The sequence below is a fragment of the Scardinius erythrophthalmus genome, assembly GCF_964197995.2.
Source record: "Scardinius erythrophthalmus genome assembly, chromosome: 1".
Lineage (NCBI taxonomy): Eukaryota > Metazoa > Chordata > Actinopteri > Cypriniformes > Leuciscidae > Scardinius > Scardinius erythrophthalmus.
In genome coordinates this window covers 70,023,096-70,047,888 of record NC_138221.1, presented here as the reverse complement: position 1 = coordinate 70,047,888, position 24,793 = coordinate 70,023,096, and the positions used below count along the sequence as shown (strand labels likewise).

At 38.5% G+C, this 24,793-nt stretch overlaps 1 pseudogene across 1 annotated transcript in view; it reads right to left on the bottom strand.

Moving 5' to 3' along the window:
* Window positions 1–513: 513 nt before the first annotated feature.
* The window catches only part of LOC308696578, a 49,764-nt pseudogene continuing 25,484 nt past the window's right edge, over window positions 514–24,793 (bottom strand). The window contains exons 4-8 of the transcript XR_014032278.1: window positions 18,939–19,109; window positions 17,602–17,775; window positions 6,597–6,770; window positions 1,282–1,337; window positions 514–1,208 (exon numbers count right to left, since the gene is read on the bottom strand). The product of XR_014032278.1 is annotated as an uncharacterized misc_RNA (transcript). The remainder of the gene's footprint in view (window positions 1,209–1,281; window positions 1,338–6,596; window positions 6,771–17,601; window positions 17,776–18,938; window positions 19,110–24,793) is intronic.

Below are 24,793 nucleotides of genomic sequence, written 5' to 3'. Positions count from 1 at the left end.
CGTTCACGCCCCCTCGCATATTGGCTTTCTAAGCAAAACCTGTTTTACATCAATTTAAATAAATGTATTGTCTTTTGTGAACGATAAAAGCAAGACTATTTTCACACAATTTTGAAGCCAGAACTCGAAGGAACAACATCCATTAGTCAAAAGTCTTGTGGACACATATTTAATATGTGTTTTGTGGTCTTATTTCAGCAACTTTCATTTTTATATTTTCCAATAACCACGCATAAACATTATTCTCTTAAAAATACAAACATCTACATACACGTTGCTTGCATATTATGGTAACCCTGTTTGTGCTATATAGAGTGAATTTACACCTTTGCCATTAAAATGTTTATAAATAACTGAAAAAAGCACAAATGTCAAGGCATGTCAGAACATCTCAAGGGCCCCAAAAACACCTTGGTCCCCAGAGGGTTAATCAGATCATCTGAAGGATTTTTTAATAACACATTGTGCACAAATAAAGTGTGTGAATATCAATAACGGTGATAATGCAGTAACACACACAATCAGTTACACAACTGGAGAAATGGCAGTTTAGTGTGTGTCTTTATGTAATTTCACACTTCTGATAAACAATGAGAAATTGTTAAATGGTTCCACATTTTCTTTGTTTTCTTTTACAGTGTGTGTATGTGTGTGTGTCAGTCAGAGTATGTGTTGTTTAATGTGACACAGAGACACTGAAGAGTTATAATAAACTGTAAATCCAGCATAGAGGGGTTCAGTGAATGTGTGTGTGAATGTGTGTAAGTGTGTGAGTGTGTGTGTGTCAGAGATGCTGTAGAAGGACAGAGTGCCGGCCGACATGTCCACAAACACTCCTACTCTCTTACAGGATCCTGAACCAGCAGAAACAGCAGTGGAGTTATTGTGAAGGACAGAGAGTCCGTGATATACAGAGCGTCTCAGACTCCAGGACTTTCCATTACGTCCAAACTCACAGTCATAACCCCTTCCTTTCCTCTTGATTCCTTTATATGACACTGATATATCAGCATCTCCACTGCATTCAACCTCCCAGTAACAGCGTCAAGTCAGACTCTCTCCACACAGAACCTGATGACACACATCAAATCTCTCTGGATGTTTAGGATACGACTGACTCTCTTCCACACGCGTCACCTTTCTGTTCTCCTCAGACAGAACGAGATCAGTGTGTGCTGTGTTTGGATCCAGTGTGAGATCAACGGCATCTGGACACAAGAACACACATTACAACAGCAACACTTACAACAACACACACTAAAACTGTGTTTGAGGACTTACATCTGTGTAGCCTTGATGTCATCATGAACTCTTTAACTTCTGAACCGTGATCCACACTAGAAAACACACACACACACACACACACACACACACACACACACACACACACACACACACACACACACACACACACACACACCACCACCAACACCACCATCTGCAATAGTGAGCATCTTCTGGACATTGTACACAAGGAAAGCTTCTTCACAGATCTCTGCACTGTAGCACAAAGAATCTCAAGAGATCTCTCGCATATTGCCAGTGTTTCCTTGTTAGACTTGGTTGGACCAGAATGCACATTGCTGTGGAGAAACAGTTGTCGTACTGCTCGTTTAAGAACTCGCATGTATGAACGGAGCAGTAGGCACGTCATCATGAAGACCTTTTGATTTCTGTCTATCACTGGTTTAGCAAGTTGTATGGAAGTGGCTAAATTAAACTACACTCTCTAGTCCGAGTAAGCAGTAGGCGACCGACTTTAGAGGTATTAGCAAACCCTACATCCTCTGACTAAAATCAGAATTAACAAGTTTGTGTCCGTGAGAAACACGAATTGGCCGACGTGATCTCTGTGCGGCATTGGGTCCATATGAATTAATAACTGAAAGTATGGGATACTCAGAATAATCAAAGATCTAAATTAAATCACAATTCATCTTTTGATCAGCTGATAAGAGAGAAAATCAATAAATACAAAGAGTCACTTAAAAATTGGAGTCAGATTAAATTATTCATGGAGTCAGAATTAAAATGGGAAATCAACTGTTTAATAAATTAAAGTGAATTTTACAGAAGCGCCCGAAAAGACATACACGCTGCATTGCCTTCGACCAAGACACCGGACACCGTCGTTGGGCCGGTGATTGGAGCTTACATGTGTGTGTGTGTGTGTGTGTGTGTGTGTGTGTGTGTGTGTGTGTTCATTCCACACTGCATTAGTTCTCTAGTACCAGGCCTTCATTCAAGTCTGAATCTCTGTGGATTTTAAGAGATTTCAGCCCTGTTGCTCAGAGGTCTTTAAGAAGAGGAAGTTCTGCTTTAAGTCTCTATTGTGTGATCAAACAACCTCTGGTGTTATCTTTGTGCTTTTATTTGTGTGAATCACAATTTCTCGTACTTTGTTTTTTTTTGTCTCAGTCTTCTGTGTATGAACCTGGAACTATTCATCTTCACACTCCGGCTCTAAAATGCAGATATCCTCTCATCTCTCTGCAGATTTCCCCCTCTTAATGGTCCTGCTTTAAAACTATTTGCCTTGTTCTTTCTTTCTTTTTTTTATGCTGTAACAAAACTATGTGTTGTTCCATTTGTTCCCACTTATAGGAGCTGCTTTAAGTCGCTTCCGTGTTTTTATCTAAGCGCGGCTCCAGACTAACTTTTTTACTTGGAGCACTGTCTGTAGTCGATATATACCAAGATATATATAGTGTCTGTGTATATTAAACTGCAAAAAGACTATTTAAATATTAACCAGCAGAAATATTAACTTCTGCTTGTCTCTGTGTGAATGAATGGCGCAGACGTGCGGTTTCATCGATAATTCCATGCTGTTTTACTTGGGTTTAATGATATACAGGGACAAAAGGGACAAAAGCATGACAGACTCGAGCAATGACGCCTTTGACGTGTGATTTCGAGAACACTATAGGGAACGAGCACGTTCTTTTTGCCTGTTTGGACACTTCACATACGTTTGCACTGCCTGTTTTGTTTACCTGTTTACATGTTCATAACGTGCGTTTTGTCCTACTCAAAACACACGTTTTCGACGCCCATTTTTGTTCAGATAAACGTGTGACAAAAACTCCACGGAGGCTTCCATGTAGTTCCGCCATCTTGAAAAACTATAATAGCAGAGAGGGACAAAAAGTACTAGACCAACGCGTTTCCACAACGCGTTTTCATTCAGAGCCAGGCGTCACGTGACTGAAGTCAGCAGAAGCGGAGAAGCAGAGCAGAGAGAGGCGCTTGTCACTGCCGCGGCAAGTTTAAAAGGCTGCACTGCACGGTTATTTATACACCGTTCATTCATACATACATATGAGTCACAGGATAAGGAGTCCTCGTCATCGAAAAAGTCCAAAATAGACCGTAAAAGGGATTTTCGGGATGGCTAATGCAGGAGAAAGCTTTTAAAAGAGACGCTGAAGTTGCCTGCTTTCTTCTCGACAGGTAAGTCAATGTTACGGTCTTAATTACAAGCTTTCTTTTCATTACTTGGTTGTGTACTTTATTATATAGATAGAAGAACGTTTATAGTAAAAGTTAAACAGGCTCTTTGATGAATAGTAGCTATTGAGTAAAGTAAAATTAGAGAAGGCTCTGATGATGATGATTAACAATGCACGTAGCCTACTTCAAAAAATATAACGAGTAAAGAAGGCTTTATTACTACCTTAGTTAATGTTTTTCACAGTCAGTAATTCATACTGTAACATGCTTTTTTCGTTGTTCAAGTTTCAGTTTGTTTTAAATAACAAACCTGTTCACCTGAAGAACTCGGAAGTGCTATTATAAGACATCCTGTCATAGCTTTTTGGTACATATCGGCTACCGTAGATGCAACGCGCATTTGAAAAAGTGAGGTGCTGGAGAGCATTATTCGTTTGAAAGCAAAATACAATTTCACCACTAGATGGGATAAATTCCTACTTACAGTCCCTTTAAGAATCTATGCTTTTATGACAAATCATGCGTTTGGCTGTTGAAACGCACGCTTTTGACGTGTCAGTGTGCAATCAGACGCCTGACCAGGCGTTTATGAATACTTTGGCTTGCCATAGTCTACGGCTCAAGCACGCTCGTAACTGTGCACTCAGACAAAGACGAGACAAAACCGAGAGTGTCAGAGCTCTGTCACAAAACCAATAATTGAACTAGACCAGTGGTTCTCAACCTCTCCTGCAGGGACCCCCTGACAGGCCATGTTTCTGTTTTAACCCTGAAATGGCACACCTGATTCAAATAATTAAAGGCTTAATGAGTAGTTGACTAATTGATTAAGTGACTAATTCCTACTCTTCCTATACTCATTAATTGAATCAGGTGTGCCATTTCAGGGTTAAAACAGAAACATGGCCTGTCAGGGGGTCCTTGCAGGAGAGGTTGAGAACCACTGAACTAGACAGAAGTGACAGAAATCTGACACTTTGTTGTTTATGATGGGATAATTCTCGAGTTTCAGACAGAATTCAGCCAGAGAAAGTGTGCACTTCGGTTCAGCGATGACTAATCTGAATGCCACTGAGTGGCCATCACACTCAAACTCAACAGAAACATGTGTAATTGGTTTTACATTATTAAAAATGCTTTGTCACAGTTTTTAATAAATGTGATACTGTCTAAAGGCAAACGCTTGGATGGGTGAAAAAAAAAGAAAAGAAAAGTCTGAAAATTGCTTTCCAAAACAACAATTGTGGCTGTTCATGAGTTTATGTCTAGGATTGTTGTTGATCTATAACATTTTAGTAATGAACAATATGTCATCTTTTGAAATGCAGTGCTGTTATAATCAGGGATGCACATAAGTGGTGCGCAGGTGCGCATGTGCTACCCAATTAAACAATGCGTACCAGATGAATTGCCGCAACCCTCATTTGCGTACCTAAGATTTGGGGATAGATAGGTGCGCAATCTGTGGTGTTGGATAGGCCTCAGAACTAGATATGCGCGGATGGGCTATTTCATCCGCAACCGCATCGCAAAACTCATCATCCGTCCGCCATCCATCCGCACCAACGTTTTTGACCAATTTTCAAAACCGCACCCGCCCGCCATCCGCTGATTGGGCAATGCAAGGCGCTGCTGATGACAGCCGCGAGACTAGAAAACTCTCTTACCTCAGAATATCAGCAGTGAACTCCGTCTCCGATCGGCGCACATGGACAAAAATAAAAAATTATTTAAATAAATAAATAGCCTAAATTAAACGAACTTCGGCAAACCTGACCGTACAATATTTTCATTGTAGCCTAATAGAAAACGCATTTTGGCGCATCATTTAGGATTTTTCGTTGGTGCGCCATCAGCTAGCCTATGCCTACAAAAGACAGATGAAATTTAATATTAATAATTGATCCATGTCGGTATACACAGCCTAATATTTTACACTTAGGCTATAATTAAAAAATAGCCTAAACAATCAAGATAGCCTATTTACTTTATTTATTTATTAAAACCAGAAAATTGGTTAATGAAACATGGATTAAAATTAAGATACAATTAATACAAAACGAAATTCGCTTTAAAGAAAGGCTTTGTGCTTTCTGTTTGAGGTCTCTGTGAAAGTTTGAAAGTCTTTTAGTGCCGCGGCGCTTTCAGAGTGGTCGCGTCCGTAATGGAGAACTGTCACTCACGTAAGATAGTTTTTTCCTCATAAATGACAAAAAACTTTAAAAAAAAAGACAAACCATCAATTTAAAAAAAAAATATATATATATAAAAAAAGGATGGATTTATAGCGTTTTGGGGGGAAAAAATGGATGGATGACCTTATATTGCCTTTGTTTTTAATTCTCCTTTTTTGAGTTTGTCACGTAAAGTTACCTCCTTCGCCGGCGTTGCCATCTCTGATAATAACAAGCAGTCTGCATAGACTCGACTAGGCCATATTAGCCTACTGCCTGATAAAAATTTGACTATTTTAAAGTGTGCTCGATTTTTTTTTTTTTTTTTTTTTTTTTTGGATGTAGGTATAGTCAGATAACAATATTTAACAATATATTAGGCTATGCATCCCTCTAATTTGTTCCTCCCGTGAGGTGGGTTAAGGAAAAAATGCATTTGAAAATGTGAGGACCAAGCAACAACCCCAGGTTCTCCCCTGAGAACAAGACCAAAAATGTTATGTGCTCCCCTGGTTATAATAACATTTTCTCTGTACTTTTATTGGGGATTTCATTTTTGTATTTTATTTATTTGTAAATTGACTGTGAAAAAGTTTTAAACATATATAAAATAACCTCTCTCACACACATGCGCCGTGTCATAAATGGGTTCACAGACATGTTCGAGAAGGTTATCTGTTTGGGTGATCGGTGTAAGATGGAGGTCTCTTAAAGAGTATGTTGGGAAATGAAGAAGGAGGAAGTTCCAGTTCTATGTCTTTGTGACGTTTCTACAGCTTCTATAGTATCAGAGTCTATACATTATTTTCTCAACACATTCTCACTGACAACTCGTCTGGATGCTTTGTCAGGACTGCTTGATGTCATTTTTTAACACACTGGGACCCCTTCAGTGTTCAAAAACTATTAAAAAATCTCAGTCTCTCTCACATACACACCAGCCAGGATGATTCCTACTGATCCACTTACTTGAGTTTGTCCAGTGTGCAGTCTGGATGCTTCATTGTATAAGAGAGCAGCTTCACTCCTGATTCTCCTGGGTGATTGTAGCTCAGATCCAGCTCTCTCAGGTGTGAAGGGTTTGAACTCAGAGCTGAAGCCAGAGCAGCACAACCTTCTTCTGTCACCAAACACTGAGATAATCTACAACAAGTAAGTAGTAAGTGTTCATGTCAGTGTGCTTCATTTTTAGAGAATATACACTACAATAAACAACACAGCTCTTCAACCCATCAATTATCTTTACAAGGACCTCTGATTGATTGCAATTAGTGATGCTGAGATTACCCAATTTAAAAATTAACAGTTATTACAATGGTCACATTATTAAACAGTAAGAATTTGGATGCTTTGTTTAAAAAAAATGTTTTTAGGTAAGACAGGGTCTGTGCAAATCAACTTTCAGCACATGTGAAACTCTCAAATTGAAAACATGGTGGAACAATGCAATCTCTTGTACTTGGCGAAGAAGCTAATTTAATAAGCTATTGGGACATGTTTTCTCTCTAAACATGATTCAGGAGTAGTTGAAGACAGGTATGCAATATGCAAAACATTTAGATGAAAAGTGTCAGCAAAAGCGGCAAACACATCTAATATGTACAGCGCCTGAGGAATCATCACCATCCACACCCAGATGAAGGTAATAATTTTACAAACATAATAAATAGCCTGTTACTTACTCCTATACAATAAAAAGCAATAAGCTAAGCACTTTGTTATTTTGATAAGAACAAGGTCTCAACTTCAAATAAAAAAATAAAAAACATTTTGACACTCTTTAATGCATGTGACAGATTGTTATATCCGCATATCTGTTTAAGAAGCGCACCTGAACTGATCATCTCTGCATCTGTGCATCTCTGCACCTGAACTGATGATCTCTGTATCTGTACATCCCTGCACCTAAACTGATCATCTGTGTATCTGTGCATCTCTGCACCTGAACTGATCATCTCTGCACCTGAACTGATCATCTCTGCACCTGTGCATCTCTGCACCTGAACTGATGATCTCTGTATCTGTACATCTCTGCACCTGAACTGATCATCTGTGTATCTGTGCATCTCTGCACCTGAACTGATCATCTCTACACCTGAACTGAACTGATCATCTCTGCACCTGAACTGATCATCTGTTTATCTGTGCATCTCTGCACCTGAACTGATCGCTGTACTTCTAGATTGTTACAAACACTACCTTGGAAAATCCTCCCGTCTGCCACAGGTCTCCCTCATCTGAGTATTAACAGTATTAACTGAGTACTGACTACAAATCCCAGAACTCGCATACCTGGACTGATTGCACAAACACCTGTTCCCCGTTTCATTGACTATTTAAGCTCAGAGCACGCTAGGCTAAGTGCAAAGTCTTGTTTTGCCATGGCTAACATTTCTGAGCATTTTTCCCACCACTGATCAATTCATCGATTTAGCGATCCATATTGACTATCTCATTAGCTCTCGAAAAACAAACAGATTTTCTACCCCTCTTCACCAAGCAAACTTCCCTATGGATGACACTAGTGTTGTCACAATACTCGAATTTCTAACTTCGATACGATACCTTGAAAAATATCGATATTCGATACCAATTTCGATACCACAGAGAAAAAAACTGCCACATTATTAAGTTTTTTTTTTAAGCTAAATATTACAAGTCTAGAACATGACAATGAGGTATATTTTACATGAACAAAAATGGGGTAGGGTGACCCCTCACAGACCCTGAGGTAGTGCACTTGTTCAAAAGCATAAATGCTGGTTAAAACATTAACGTTATTTGATGCGTTATTAAACGCGACAACGTCGGGCGCTTTTTCCGCTCGGAGTTGTTTTGTTTTTTTCAACTTCAAAAAAGCGAGGCGCAGCAGCCGCATAAACAGTGCACAGAACACTCGCTGCCATAGGAAACCAATTGAAAATAGGCGCCTCTCACTGCAAAAATTGCGTCAGGTGTGATCGGCCCCATTCACTTTTGCTATTTAACCAGAGTGAATGAGACGAGTGCGCGTGTGGTGTTTGTCAATGCGCCTTTGGAGAGAAGTGAAAGTGACAGCTCGGCTAGTATCGGTGTATCGATACTTCGGGAAATTAGTATTGGTACCTTTCAGATATTTCAGTATCGATATTTATCGAAATATCAATATTTTTGACAACACTAGATGACACTGAACCCATGCAGATAGGACAAACACATCTGTCCACAGAAGAGCAAGAATGCTGCATCAGGGAACATCTATGTCTGTATTGCAGTCAAGCAGGACATCTGAGAGCAAACTGCCCAACTTGACCAACACAACAGTATACTCCGAGGATGAGTACTAGGGGTTGGAGAAACAAAGCTTCTTCAATCTTTGAAGCTTTTCTTTGATTGTTTCGGGAAAAGATTTGAAGCATCAGCAGTGTCGAAAACTGTGGCAGGTCAAATTTATAGCAGCCATAAACCAGAGTGTGCAGCGCCAATGTTTCATCCATTAAGCACAAATAAAAGCCTGACAAGGCTAAATATTCAGTTTTCTGATAATATAATTGACATATTAAAGTGTGGCAGTAAATTGAATGTAATAATACTAATTATAATAATTCCAATAGAGTTGTTTGATGCAAGTAAATGGTGCTCTAATAATTTTATAGTTTTTATAGTGTTCATATGGCAGAATATATGATCATGTAATATAGGCTATAGGCTTATATTTATAAAAAAAAATGTTGACTTGAACCTCCAATAACCCGTAGAGTAGTGTTCTGGGTTCAAACATTCTGAAATGCAAAGTGAAGCATTCACTTGACTAGAAAAAAACAAGTGAAGCTTCGTTTTTGATCAAGTTTCTCTGAAAACAATACAGGCTCCGACACGGAGCTTCATGAGAAATTGCGCTGCGTACTCGATAAGCGCTTTGAAGCTTCAGTGTCATATGCAACATCACTAGTGAGAACCTCCATTGTTCCTGGTCATTACACTTCATGTATAGAAGTAACTATAAAGATAATGTTCTCTATGAGTACCATCATAACTACGGCCCTACTTGACTCGTACCCTACTTGTGTGTAGTTGGAGTTCTACACACAGAGCAAACATGCTTTTACCTCAACCGTTTCCCTCACAATCCAGTCATCATTGGTCTACCTTTTTTTTGGACAAGCCACCGCATGCCTTCTACAGCCACTACCCATTCCTCAATGACCTTGCTCACACATTGCAATCGATTTTTTTCACTGAATTCCTGGCCTCCCAGGGTAACACCATTATATTAACAGTCATTGGTCATTTCTCTAAAGCACATCGATTAACTCCTCTACCCAAGCTCCCAACCACTTTCGAAACAGCAGAATATCTCTTCCACTACGCGTTTCGCAATTATCGACTACCTGAATATATTGTCTCAGACCGGGGGTTTCCAGGTCATATCTCGGGTCTGGACGACCTTCTTCTGCCAGCTTAATGTAAATATACAGACCCTTTCCAAAAAATTTGAATATCATGGAAAAGTTTATTTATTTCCATAATTCCATTCAAAACATTAAACTTCCATAGATTATAGATTCAGGGCCCACAATTTAAACGATTTCAAGTATTTAGTTGTTTATTTGTACATAATTTGGGCTTCCAGCTCATAAAACCCACAAAAACAGGATTTAAAAAAATTTGAATATTACATGAAATCACACAGTAATTACACAGTGATATCATGGTCATTGAACCAGGTTTTGGTTATTTTGGCAGTGTGGGCAGGTGCAAAAAAAAAAAAAAAGGAACAGAAACAAGGGATCTCATATGTAATCATATGCATATGTGAAATAACGCGATCACCAACATTAAACAGCATATAAATCAAAACTGCCTAATGTTACTGAATTAAATATCGACTCAGGATGAGCAATAGGCCCGTGCAAGCATTAGGGGTGTTGAAGGACTCGTTCTACTCCATCTGTGTTTTGATCATTGTTCTGAATTCGATCTGGATGTGGTCTTTGACAAAAACATTATAGTAACCCCCCCTCAGATCTGATAAAATCAGAACCAGAGCTTCTGCTCCTGTACTGTATGGAAGCATATCGGTTGCAATATTCAATTTGAAACGTAATATGCAAAATGACAAGGCAATATGTAAATTGGCAATGCATTTCTGTATATAAATGAACATTTTCCATTACATTTGTGCAACATTTGGTTCAAAATGAAAATGAAAATTCAATTATATAATTTAAATTTGCCATTTAATACACTAGGTTTAATATGTAAATTTAATGCTTTTTTTAACGCTTTTACAAGTTGCAAAATTAAAATGTATTACAGAAATGATAAGATTTGTTTAACATGTTCAGGCAAAATTTGTAGCAACATGATAATTTAAATGTTATTTCTCTTAATTACATTTACACTCGTAGGTAAGACACTTGCGATTGCATTTTCATTAAATGTCAATGAATGTTGCAAAATTCGATGTGCAAATTGAAAATGCATTCCGAGTCAATCACGTTCACGTCCCGTCCAGTCCTGCCAATCACTGCATCAAGGTGGGGCTCGGCAACAGGTAAACATAGGCAAATTTTCGCATGGGAGCGCGCAGATGTTAGTGTAGAGAGGAGACCCTGAAGCGGAATGAATGATCATCGTCAGAAGAACCGAGTGGTGCTGTAAAAGAGGTTTATGTTTTAAAGAAAAACATCCATTGGACAAGCTAGATATTGTGGGGAGCATACACATGCCTGTACGGAGCAGAAATGAAACATTAATGATGTTCTGTTGTTTTCTGATGCTGGACTGTGTTAATGATGGTTTCGTTTTTATTCGAAATTCGTTATTATAAGTGGGTGTAGATAAAAATCTTAATTCAGTCAAGAGTAGTGAGTGATTTTCTCTTTTGTTGTTTTATTAACATTAAGGGGATTGGTCACCTAAAAATAAACATTTTGTCATCATTTACTCACTCTCAAGTTGCTTTAAACCTGATGTTTAAATTGAACATAAAAGTTTTTGAAGAATGCGGGTAACCAAAGAGTTGCTGGTCCTCAATGACTTCTAAAAGGTTTTTTTTTGTGTGTGTATACTATGGAAGTCATTGGGGACCAGCGACTGTTAATACCCACATTCTTCAAAATATCTTCTTTTGAGTTAAGCACAAGAAAGAAATTAACTCAGGCTTGGAACAACATAAGAGTGAGTAAATCATGACAAATTATTTTGGGGTGAACCATCCCTTTAAGGACAAGCGACATCATGTTTACTAGGTCACTTTAAGACTTGCACGCATTTAGAAACAGAATCAGTTTTCACTCACTTTAGACATAACCAACTGTGTTTATGTAAACCTTGTGTGTATTTGGCAGTATTAGCACAATCAGACGCGAAAGATAAAGTCCTGTTTGGCACTGTTTGACAGTGCGCGCGCACTTCAGGCGTACACGCTCAGAAAAAGTGCATCATGTCAGAACAGAACGTCAATGAAATGTTTACCCGGCAAAGCTTTAAAGCACGAGCAAATAATTTGTGACAACTTTTGTGATTGCAAATAAGTGCAGTGTCCTGTGAGTGTAACTCTACCGCTGCATTAACATGTGATGTGAATGGACGTCGAGTTTTAAAGTATTGGGACTGAGGCGCCAGAACTGCAGCTGAACGAATGTGCGCTGTAGCACGATACTACCATATTTCTTCAAAAGCAGATCGTGGAGACATTATGCTATATCATGTGACATGTCACTGTGTCGTGTGACATGTCGCACTGTACAGCCCTGCTTATGCTCATGCAAAGCCTCATTGATGTAATATTTTTTTTATTGCAATGTTTTATGATGAAATGTTTTTATTATTTATTAAAGAAATGTATGCAAATCATAGCCTACTGTAAGCCTATTTAATTATTAATAATGAATGCTAAAACACAAATGCTGCCGACTAACATCGGTTAGCAAGTCCTGATCAATGTTTTAATTTTACGATCATTTAATTTAATTTATTTAACTGTTATGTTTCAGTTAATAAATCTATTAACAAATTGAAATAACACAAAGTATAAGACACATAATTTACTATTGACTAGGGATGCTCCGATCAGCATTTTTTGCCTTTTTTGTTCATGTTTCTTTTTTATTTATTTTTAGCGATTGCCAATTTTTTTTCTGTGATTAATCACCATTATAAAAACAAAATATTAATGTAGAAACAAAGACAGTATATTTTAAATATGAGTCTAACAGTTAGGAAATATACAGAAATTGAATAAAGTTATCAAACAGTTTGCACTGCATACATTTAAAATGATATATAGATTAATTCTTATTAAAGTTACAAAAGTTCTTTAGTCAAGAGCAGTGAGTAATTTCCTCTGTTCCCTTTGTTCTTTGATTAACTTTACTGACAGAAAGCTTCATTGGCTGCTGTCCCTTTTAAAGGCCCGCTATTGTGCAAAATTCACTTTTGCATGCTGTTTGGACATAAATGTGTGTTGTCAGTGTGTGTACACAACCAGCCAATAGTGATAAAAATCCACTCACTCCTTTTTTATTAATCCCCTTAAATTATCAGCACTGTCTCCCGACGACCTGTTTTCAGAATGCTGTTTTAGGCTACGTTTACACGTGGATGTCTATTTTCATAAACGGACATTTCACCCCTCTTTGTTTTCAAAAATAACATTGTGCACACGAACCTGTGTATATGCTGTCAAGAGCATGCCAAACCTGTAGGTGGCAGTGTAACGAGAAGCTCAAGCCCACCTTAGCCAATCAGAATCCCGAAAATAGTCACATTCTGTGATGTCGCTGCTCAGTTTACATGCAAACATGGAGTTTTTAGAAAGAATAGGTTTCATTGGCGAATCCTCCGTTTGCGTGTAAACGAAGGGCGCAAACGAAGAGAAATGTCTCCGTTTTTCAAAATAACCATGTACGTGTAAACGGGGCCTTAGTGACGTCACTAAGCACAGGCCCCGCCCACGAGTGTTGACAGACACTGCCGTTTCAACATAGCCCCGCCCTGATTGAGTTCACAGCTGCTGCACTGACGAGAATGTCTCCCAAGCATTGTAGGTGTTGTGTGGCAGGATGTATTAATCCACATAGCTCTCTCTATTTACTCCCGAAATCTGAGGCAGCCGCTGAAGACGAGGTGGAATTATTTTGTTTTTAAAGAAAATGCTCCCTCAACTCTACTGAAATTTGTTTATGTACTTGCGCACTTCTTATAATTTACTGTGTTTACTCAGCTCTTACGGTGATTTTCTGGAGTAAAACTGATGCTTCATCTTTTGTGTGATGTACAATAAACTTTATTAAACTCATCAGTATATGTTTGATCATCATTCGGACCTGGTCCGAAACAGCCGACTTGTAGGCTATTAATAAATAATGGATACATACAAGCAGATGACAAATACGTTATAACCGTAATTAAACTACTAAACTATACCTGTTCCATCTCTAAACAGCACTCTGACTCTGTAGGTATTATTGTCTACAGAGTATACTCGAAATGAACACCGTTACTGAGAGTTTCTGATATTATCATCATTCCATGAGATAAAATTGCCCTGAGAGACTGAGCGCGAGCTTGTGAAGCTCCGCCCCCTGGGTCGTCCAGCAGCAGCTTATTTGCATTTAAAGGGCACACACTTAAACAGCGCGTTTTTCTGAGCCCCCAAAAAATTACAATTTAAACATGCTGTAAAAAATAATCTGTTGGGTATTTTGAGCTAAAACTTCACATACACACTCTGGGGACATCAGATACTTATTTTACATCTTGTGAAAAGGGGCATAATACGGGACCTTTAAGATCTGCCCCTGCTGACAGAGACACGGATCTCACACGTGCCTCATTCTCTCACAACTTTTTACGTTCATTTAAGACTTTATTTAACTCAGTTAAGACTGCTCAGTCTGCTCTTATGAGGATACTCATCAAAACGGACATTTTTGCATAATTGCACGTGTTAGTGTCTCCAACTTCAAGCCGAAAGACAACTCGATTCTGGTCTTTCTGTGCGTCCTGTGTGTGTCTTGAATGGTTTAAAAGCATTTGCATGAATAAGAGCGCATCATATAATGTGACACCAGCCAAAGGATGACCAAAAAAACATATGCTGTGTTAATTGCGTTAAATATTTACCACTGAGTTTTCTCCTCCCATTTCTACCAGTCAGCTTATCCAATTTCCCACTACTACCTGCGCAGACGTCAACAGTGCAACTGGGTTGTAGGTTGCCGGGTTGAGCTCACAAATGGGTTGAAATTTGTATGAAGTGTTGATTGTGTGAGTAGGATACGTTTAATACAAGATCACACAATCGGACAACCTTGGAATAATAAATTGATATGGTTATTCATATAACGAGGTTTGGGCCATACAAATTACGGGAGTTTAGCTTGTTTGAATTGGAAACTGTTTACCTGCCGCCTGCGTTCAGCGCATGTTGCTAACGCGTGATGTCACACACTTGCGCACATCATAGAATTACCGCGAGTGTGTTTAGAGAGCCGACTGCTTTGTAAGCTTTCGAATCGCTCTCGTATTTTCTGTAATTTGATGCCCCTATGGATCGGGCCCATTGTTACCGATACCCGATCTAAAATTTTATTCCATATCGGAGCCGATACCCGAAACAAATATCGGATCGGAGCATCCCTACTATTGACATGCATTGCCTTTCAAAATTATAGAAAAATTGGGCACACAACGTTAACATTTAGCCTACTTTGCTTAAATTTGATGCAATAATAGAAGCCTACATTTGTTTCAGTTCTAAAGTTGTAATGTAATTTCAATATTGTGATTAGGAATTTGTTTAACTGCAATGTTTCACTTGAATTCATCTACCAGCTCTCAATCGCTCTCAATGAGCCGCAGCGCAGCATCAGATAACGTAATAGAGATAATAAATGAACACTTTTCAAAGTGTGTGATTATAGCGCCACTTAGCGGTAAAAGGCAGCAAATACACATCCCCAATTTTACCACCACGGGAATGGTGTATTATTCTGGTTGAGTAACTGTACTTTTAAGAGCTCCATGTGCAGGCCCAAATCACTTTTCGCTATAGTTAACAATCTCACTAATCCACCACAACATGTTATTTATGGCTCTGCAGTGCTTGTGAATAGCTTTTCTCAATTCTTTTCAGACAAACTGAAGTCAACTGAATCCATTACCAAAGACATCAAAGTGACTCAAATGTTCATTTGATGTAAGCTGATTCAGGTCATTCAACAAACTCTCTCTGCTTTCACTCTGACTACCTCTGCTGCCATAAGTGATCTAATTATGAAGTCTAATTCCACATCCTGCCAGCTTATATCTAATATCTAATTTACCATTCTTAAGCAAAGTACTTGAAAAACTTGTGCCTTCATAACTGAGATCATACTTAGATCCTAATAGTCTTTTTGAACCTTTTCAGTCAGGATTTCGCCCATCTCATAGCACTGAAACTGCTCTTCTTGGGGTGGTTAATGACATTCTTCTGTCCATGGATTCAGGGTTAATATACAAGTGCTGCATTTGACACAGTCTCCCATTAAATACTCATCTCTCGCCTTAGTGATATCGGCATCACTAGGTCAGTTCTTTCCTGGATCATTTCCTACATCAGCGACAGAAAGTATTACATCACTATAGGTCACAGCTCCACTTACACTCAGTTCTTGGCCCACAACTGTTCATCATTTATATATATCTACTTGACCTCATGTACATGTAGTGTTGTCAAAGACCCGGTACTTCGGTACCAGGGTCGGTACTAACATTTTTTTAAACGTCACGGTACCAGGTATTCTCAAACCCGGTGTTTGGCTGTAAATCCACTTGTTGATAAGAAAGGAGGAAAGATCCACATATGGAAATATTTTGGATTAGGCTAATGTCACGTTGCCATAAGGGGCCGTTCACATAGCGTGTTTTTTTTCGCGTGCAGATTCGTTATTTCAAATGTAGGTGCGCGGCAAGCGTGCTCATAATAGAAGTGACGCGGCACGCTCGTTTTTCCAGGCACGCCTAGGTTCATGGTTGCATAGCAACGACAGACGCCACGGGAGAGCAAACGCTTGTGGAAAGGAGAAAGCAGTGCGAACTGCGCTCTCCATGATGACGAGGAAGTATCAGCAAAGAATTAATTGATTTCTAGCCCTTGCATTAGCTTTACTACTAGATATATTTATGGAGATGAGAAATAAAAAGCCATCATTATGTCATTAATATCAGTCTGTCAGAAAAGCAGTTCTAGGCTTATTCTTGGCTGGATAACTCTTAGCAGGTTTAAAAAGGCCTTTTAAAATTAAATATGAATGCAGTTTTGGATTAAATAAAAGTACAGTCAAGTCAAATAAAACACGTTTTATCTCCTGTATGGTTTGGTAACCCTACAATAAGATACCATTCATTAACATAACTTAATGCGTTATCAAACATCAACACATTGAGTGAAGAATATATATTTACAACATTAATTAATGTTTGTGAATGTTATTTAATACAAACACTTGATTGATCATGTTTGTTCACTTCATTCATTGTGCATTAAATAATGTTAACAGAAATAATGTTAACTTTTGATTTTAAAAATTTATTTTTAAATTAAACCCCAAGGAGAATAATTGTGACAGTATATAACTATTGTTTATTGTTAGGTCATTTTATCTAATGTTATCTAACAAATGGAATCTTATTGTAAAGGTTTTTTAAAACTACAGTTTCCATCGTTGTAACCGTGATATATTTGATACGCTGTAGGTGGAAGTTCATTTAGTGGTAATGCCCCTAAATTCACTACCCCTTACACTTCATTATATCTCATCTATGGCTACCTTCAAGACTCAGCTAAAAACATATCTATTTAACATGTACTTTGGATAATGTGGCTATATGTATCCTTATGTGTTTGTAATGTGTGTGTGGGTGTGTAAATGTATTGTAATGTACAATGTAAAGTGGCCTTGAGCTACAGAAAAGGCGCTATATACATAAAACTTCTAAGTACCTCAATATGTTGAGTTGACAGTTTGGATTCTTCAGTCCAGCAGAGAGTACATTCACTCCTGAATCCTGCAGGTCATTGTTACTCAGGTCCAGCTCTCTCAGGGGTGAGTTTGATGATTGTAGAACTGAAGCCACATCTTCACAGTGCTGATCAGTGAGATTACAGGCTGCTAATCTGAAATAATATATTGCCTTAATATATTACAATATAGTATATACAATATATAAACTATATTTACAATGTTACACTAATGTGCATTCACCCGAGTTGAGTTTGTGAGTTGAGTTTGTGTGTAAATTTAATTACTTAAAGGTGCTGTATGTAGCTTTTATACCAAAACGAATCCTTTTTTTATTGCCTGTGTGTGAAGGGGTTGTAATCTCACATTAAAATGATCCACTTTGCGTTTTTTGCTATTACCTCTGAAAGCAAGTATTCTTATTTTTATGTGAAGGTCCCGGGTCGGATTTACCGCCAGTGACGTCACCTGCATGCGCGCTCCCGAGCCTCTCGCCTCGTCTAGCCTACTGACTTAGCACTCAACAGCGACGACGACGACACTGCAACTTATGACATGGACTTATGACTTATGCAACTTATGACATGTCTGATAACACTAAGAAACGACCTGCGCCCAGCAAAACACAGACTCCACATATTGATAAAAAACAAACAAAAAAAATTCTGCTGAAGCTCGTAAGGCCAGGCGTGAATCGGATGAACTTCGGGTGAAAAACACGGATCAACATCGGCAGGGCATTTGAATCATGGAGAAACCTTATCTACAAACCTAGAATGTACATTTCCTGAAGAAAATGTGAAGTGGTGCTTGCAGTGGCAAAATTCGGCACGGTTGATAGGGTTCCATACTTATCATGGTACGAGCATGGAGCATTAGTTCAACGTCAAGCTGATAAAAGTAGCCTATTATTGTAATGTTGCAGTGGGAGTTTTACCTGAGTTTCCAGCATGTTATGTGATGCTTTCTCCGGTGTGTTGCGTCTCAGTCTGGCCGGTACCCACAGTGCTCGCTCATAAATTCGAGCATGCGTAAGAGCACGCGCTTGTAAACTTATTGGTTGCAATCTGAAACATCATCGCTAGAGGCCGCTGAAAACTACATACAGCTCGTTTAAGGGTGCAATGTTGAAAACATGTAAAGTCTAATTGGTCAAAAAAAAAATGGTTGAGTTCAAAACTCTAGGTTTGTTTTATTTCAACCACCTCTATTCATCAACCAATCAGATTCATGCCTTCAACAGCCCCCTGTAGTATAAATGTATATATAGCACACATTATTATTAACATTAATTAATGAATGAAAGTCAAACTCAAACCTCAGTATGTTGAGTTGACAGTTTGGACTCTTCAGTCCAGCACAAATTAGCTTCTGTCCTGAATCCTGCAGGTGATTGTTACTCAGGTCCAGCTCTCTCAGGGAGTTTGATGACTGTAGAACTGAAGCCACAACTTCACAGTGCTGATCAGTGAGATTACAGGCTGCTAATCTGAAAAAAAGAGAAGACACTTGTTAAAAGGTTATGATCAGTCAAAAGCTTGTTAATAATGGAGAAGCTTTTGCGTACTGGAGAGACGTTAGAGAGCGAGAAGGCCTGGGTTGCACTTATATTTTACATTACATGCACTTACATGTTCTTCTAGTGCACTTACTTTAGAAAGTATTGGGTAATATCAGGTAACTGCTTGGGTTAAGGTTAGGTTTAGGGGTAGGTTCATGGTTAGTACCTAGTTAGTACGCAGTTATTGTAATTACTATTATAACATATTAATTAGTTTATGTAAAAAGTACATAGTATGTACAAGAGGAAAAGGACTCTAAGATAAAGTGCTACCAAGGCCTGAAAACAGATGCCGAGGTTGCTTTGTTTCTGCTCGATATGCAAATAACATTGTTTTTTTTGCTGTTTTAAAGAACCAAGGTAGGGCTGCACGATATGAGGAAAAGCTGCGATGTGCGATAACAATGTTTAACCCTCTGGGGTCTGAGGGGTTTTTGGGGTCCTTGAGATGTTCTGACATGCCCTGACATTTGTGCTTTTTTCAGTTGCTTATAAACATATTAATGGCAAAGGTATAAATTCACTCTATTTAGCACAAACAGGGCTACCATAATATGTGAACAACTTGCATGTACATGTTTGTATTTTTGAGAGAATAATGTTTATGCATGGTTTTCTAAAAAACAAAAAACTAAAGTTTCTGAAATAAGGCCATAAAACACATTCTAAATATATGTAAATAAGACTTTTGATGAATGGATTTCGTTGCCTAGAATTTTTTCTTCAAAATTATGTGAAAATCATCCTGCCTAATCATTCACATAACACAATACATTGATTTAAATCTTGTAAAACACTTTTTGTTTGGAAAGGCCATATGCGGGTGGGCGTGATTCACACCTGCAGAGTCAATGGGGCCCGCATAATGAGGCTGCATACGTAATGAGCCTTTCATTCAGGTGTGTGACTGAGCCACAAGAATGCAAGGACAATATATAACTGGTTTGTTGTTTTTTCCACAAATTTTGCTTGCAAATTGTACAATATCCAAGGTAAACATTTCTAGTAATTGTGCAGTTAATTGTTCTCATACTGTATTTTCAGATTTGGAATATATTCTCTTCCCAAATGTGTCACTAATAAAGCTTAATAAAATTATTTAAAGAGAAGGCTTATAATGACCTTTTAAGATTTTGTTTACATCTATCCTTATATATATATATATACAATTTTTATATTGTATAAGGTTATACAATAACAACAACATTTAAAATTGTAACAATATTTCCAGTGTAATCTTTCTTTGTATTCGCGATTCATATTAAAACAGTATTTTTGACAGCTGTAGTAGCTCCACAACAGCACGCATCTGTGCGTTCATTCATTCCGATTAGAACAAAGCAAACAGAACTGACCTAATTCCTCAGCGGGATCCGTTTGCTCCTCGAAATGATACTTCCAGAACTTCTGAGGTAAATTTTTGCAGGATTATTATCAAGATAGTATTATTCCTCACAGCATCGTAAAGTACATAAGTCTGAAAGTGAACTCGCGGTGTGTGTTATGCAGCTGATGTGGGCGTTTCACAGGTTTGTTTGGATCGGCTCACATTTTTTAATGAAAAAAATATTAAAAGTAAGATACAATTGATACAAAACGAAATTCGTTTTAAAGAAAGGATTTGTACTTTCTGTTTTGAGGTCTCTGTGAAAGTTTGAAAGTCTTTTAGTGCTTTTTTTAGAGCGCTCACGTCCATAATGGAGAACTGTCACGTAATATTGTTTTTTCCTCATACATGCGAACACGAAAAATAAAAGACAAAAGACTTTTAAGTAAAACTTACTCCGAAATTGTGTTCTCGGCGGAATTCGCTCTTCAATATGCTGCCGTTCGTCGTCTTAGTTACAATCTTCCTCTGAGGAAAAAGTGCATTCTTCCTCGCTGTCCAGAATCATCTGAAGGGCATCTTTATTACCGGAGAAGCGTGTCATACTCAAAACGCGATGAACTATCAGTAAGTCTGATGAAGAAACTTTTTATGGCATTGATCGAGGGGCGTATGCGATGCATACTAGATCACCTAACTATTTACATGTGAATCGCGCCGGGGGCGGGGCGGTCTCAGCACATTATAGAGTTAATGAGGCAGAAGGAAAAACGGTACCTCTCCTTGCTTTCAAACGGATTACATGAGTTGAAAACATTTGTTTTTTATATAAATTACTTCATTTAAAAGAGGAGATTTCAAGCTTCATAAAGACCTATCTCACGTGCCTGTGTGAGAAGTATTCGCTGAGTTATGATTCATTTTCGGACGCGTTTCAGAAAGGACTACACGGAGAGAGAGAAGGTAGAACTAGCTTCGTGTTTATTTTTCTTTATTTGGCGAAAAGCACAACACTTTGTTTTTATTGTGAGTGTACACAAAAATAGTACACACTTAACAGGATAGATTGATGTATAACACAAGCATATAAGATAAAAATTAATATTTTTATTTTATTATTTTTTTGCACTCATACGGAAAAAAACGAGCCTATCGCGCCGGCGCGATAGCCGACCTCAGGGGGTTAATATTGCGATGACGATATGACTATCGTATAGCTATACCGTTCCCATGTCTTAGTGCTTTAACCCCTTGCCTGTCTAACCCCACATTTATTTAACATCTTCTGTTGTTTGATTGACATTAAAGGGACACTTCACCCATTTGCATTAAGCTTTGCATTGTTAGAAACCCAGTCATACTATTGAATGGTCGTGCAACACTCTCTCATTTTCCCCTGAGACGGGAGAAATCTGTTATTTACCTCTTACACTTCCTCCTACAATGACGCAAAAATCGTCATTTTGCGTCATTGTAGGAGGAAGTGTAAGAGGGGGGGATTTCTGTTAAGACTACAGACCTACAGACACTCGTTCCTCATCTTTCCCAGGGGGCGGGACCCGTTCACGCTACAGACCTATTACAGATCAGTGGGTGGGACTTTACTCTCTGAAACTGAAAGCAATATCCTCCATCTTGTTTGAAGCTAAGCTAACAGGCGCTGTGGAGACAGATGTACAGTTATGACAATAGCGGAGGAGAGTGCTCAATATGATATAGAGGAAGAGGATTTCGTAAGTCTGATGCTTGAATCAGGTGTTTGTGGCTACCTTTACAAGCCGCATTATAGCGAAGAGCAGCCAAGGCAGAAGACCTGCCTGCCGCGGACGAGGAGCCCGGACTGGCTCGAGTTAGGGCGGACTGGTGGCGCCGGTGATCTCACTATGCAGCTACGAACCGCTACTAACACAGAGATAGAGTCCGTCTGCGGCAAAGAATTTCAACGATAATTTCTCCTGGACGAAATCTCTGAATCAGACGAGGACACGGACGTTTGTGTTGAGAACTATCCTAGTTTCGCACCGCATATGTTCTGACTGAACATCCAGGTACCATGCAATAATTCACCTTTTCGAAAGAAATACAAACGAGGAGTAATGCACTATATGAGTTCGCCAACTAACTAGACATTTTGTGTGAATGTGAAATGAATTTCAAGCTCTGGTAGTAGCTAGCCTTGTAGACGGAAGAGTGATTTCTCTTATAGGCAGATATGCGCTTTCTGGATTAGTGGGAGTGGCTTGCGGAGCTGTGCAATGTGGTGCATTGTGGGAGTTGTTGTCTTTCATACAAATGCGTCCTGAAGTTATTTTTTGTCTTTTCTCGGTCACGAAGGCACCAAATTAAAAAATTATTTTACATTTCGACTACATATATGACCCACTTTAAATAAAACCCAATGTTCAAATGGGTGAAATGACCCTTTAATGACACAGACTGCTGTATTCTAGGCTGCTGTCACTTTAAGACCGAGTGCTTCTAATATACTGACACATATCTGGTTTTAAACCAGCTGTTTATGTTCACTTGAGCCATAATTGACTGTATTTACTTGAGATACGTGACTTATTAAGGCTAAATCTTACTAACCACTAAAGGGGTTAACCCTCTGGGGTCTGAGGTATTTTCTGGGCCCTGGAGGTGTTCTGACATGCTCTGATATTTGTGCTTATTTCTGTTACTTGTGACATTTTCATGGCTAAAGTCTGATTACACTGTATTCAGCACAATCTCTGCTACAATAATGTCAGCAGCATGTATGTAAAAGTTTGTAGTTTTGAGATAATGACGTTTATGCGTGGTTTGTAAACAAATTTGGTTTGTGCAGACAACTTCTGTTTCTGACGAGAGTTTTAGTGAGAGTGCAGAACGCGGTAAGTGATGGCTTAAAAGGGAGCCCTATTGACGATCTAAATAATAGTTTTGTTTTTCATGCTTCTAGAGGACCAGTGGTTACGTTCACACTGTAAGTGATAACTGCATTTAAATGTGGGAGTGAATCCGCTAAATTTGAGTCCTGTGAGTCATGAAATTGCGATGATTGACATAGTAACCATAGCAACATTATGGCTTCTAATAATGTTATGATTTTTGTTACATTTACACTTTAGTCATAAGTTTACAAAACACCTTGCAGAATGTTATTTATTTATTTATTTTTAATAAGAAGGATCATAAAAATATTTATTCTATTTAGGGCTACACAATGTATCGTTTCAGCATCGATAGTCATGGATTGATGGATAGTCTTGGATTATTTGCAAAGTTTAACTATCATAGAGTGAAAGTTTATAACGTGCACGTTTTTAAGTTGAGCCAGGCATCAAGCGCAAGAGGACTTCTCTGTCAAGTCAAGTCAAGTCAACTTTATTTATATAGCGCTTTTCACAATACAGATTGTATCAAAGCAGCTTCACAGTATTAAATAAAATAGTACATCAGTGTATGTTTCTGGTGTAAAACATCCACGTTTGGTAATGCAGATCAATAGCACTGTTGAATCGATTAATCAAATTAAGTATCCCCAACTGAGCAAGCCAAAGGCAACAGTGGCAAGGAACCGAAAAACTCCATCAGGTGACCTAATGGAGAAAAAAAAACCTTGAGAGAACCCAGGCTCAGTCGGGGGCCAGTTCTCCTCTGGCGTTTATGAAGTAGAGACCGGATTTAACTGTAAGATTAAAATATTATATGAATGCCTGGCTGAAGAGATGCGTCTTTAATCTAGTTTTAAACTGGGAGAGCGAATCTGAGCAACGAACAGTATCAGGAAGGCTATTCCAGAGTTTTGGAGCTAAATGTGAAAATGCTCTCCCTCCTTTGGTGGATCTGGATATCCTAGGTATGACCAGAAGCCTCGAATTTAGTGATCTTAAAGAGCGCGATGGATTATAGGGCGATAGAAGATCCGTTAAATAAACTGGAGCTAAGCCGTTTAGGGCTTTATAAGTCAGTAGCAATACCTTGTAATTAATACGGAACTTTATAGGTAACCAATGTAGTGATGATAAAATTGGTGTTATATGGTCAAACTTTCTTGATCTAGTAAGAACTCTAGCGGCGGCATTTTGGACTAACTGTAGCTTGTTTATTGAGGATGCAGGACAACCAGCTAATAAAGCATTACAGTAATCTAGTCTCGAGGTCATGAATGCATGAACTAGCTTTTCTGCATCAGAAACAGATAGCATGTTACGTAATTTAGCAATATTTCTAAGGTGAAAAAAGGCTGTTTTTGTAACATATGAAATATGATTTTCAAAAGACAAGTTACAATCTAATATAA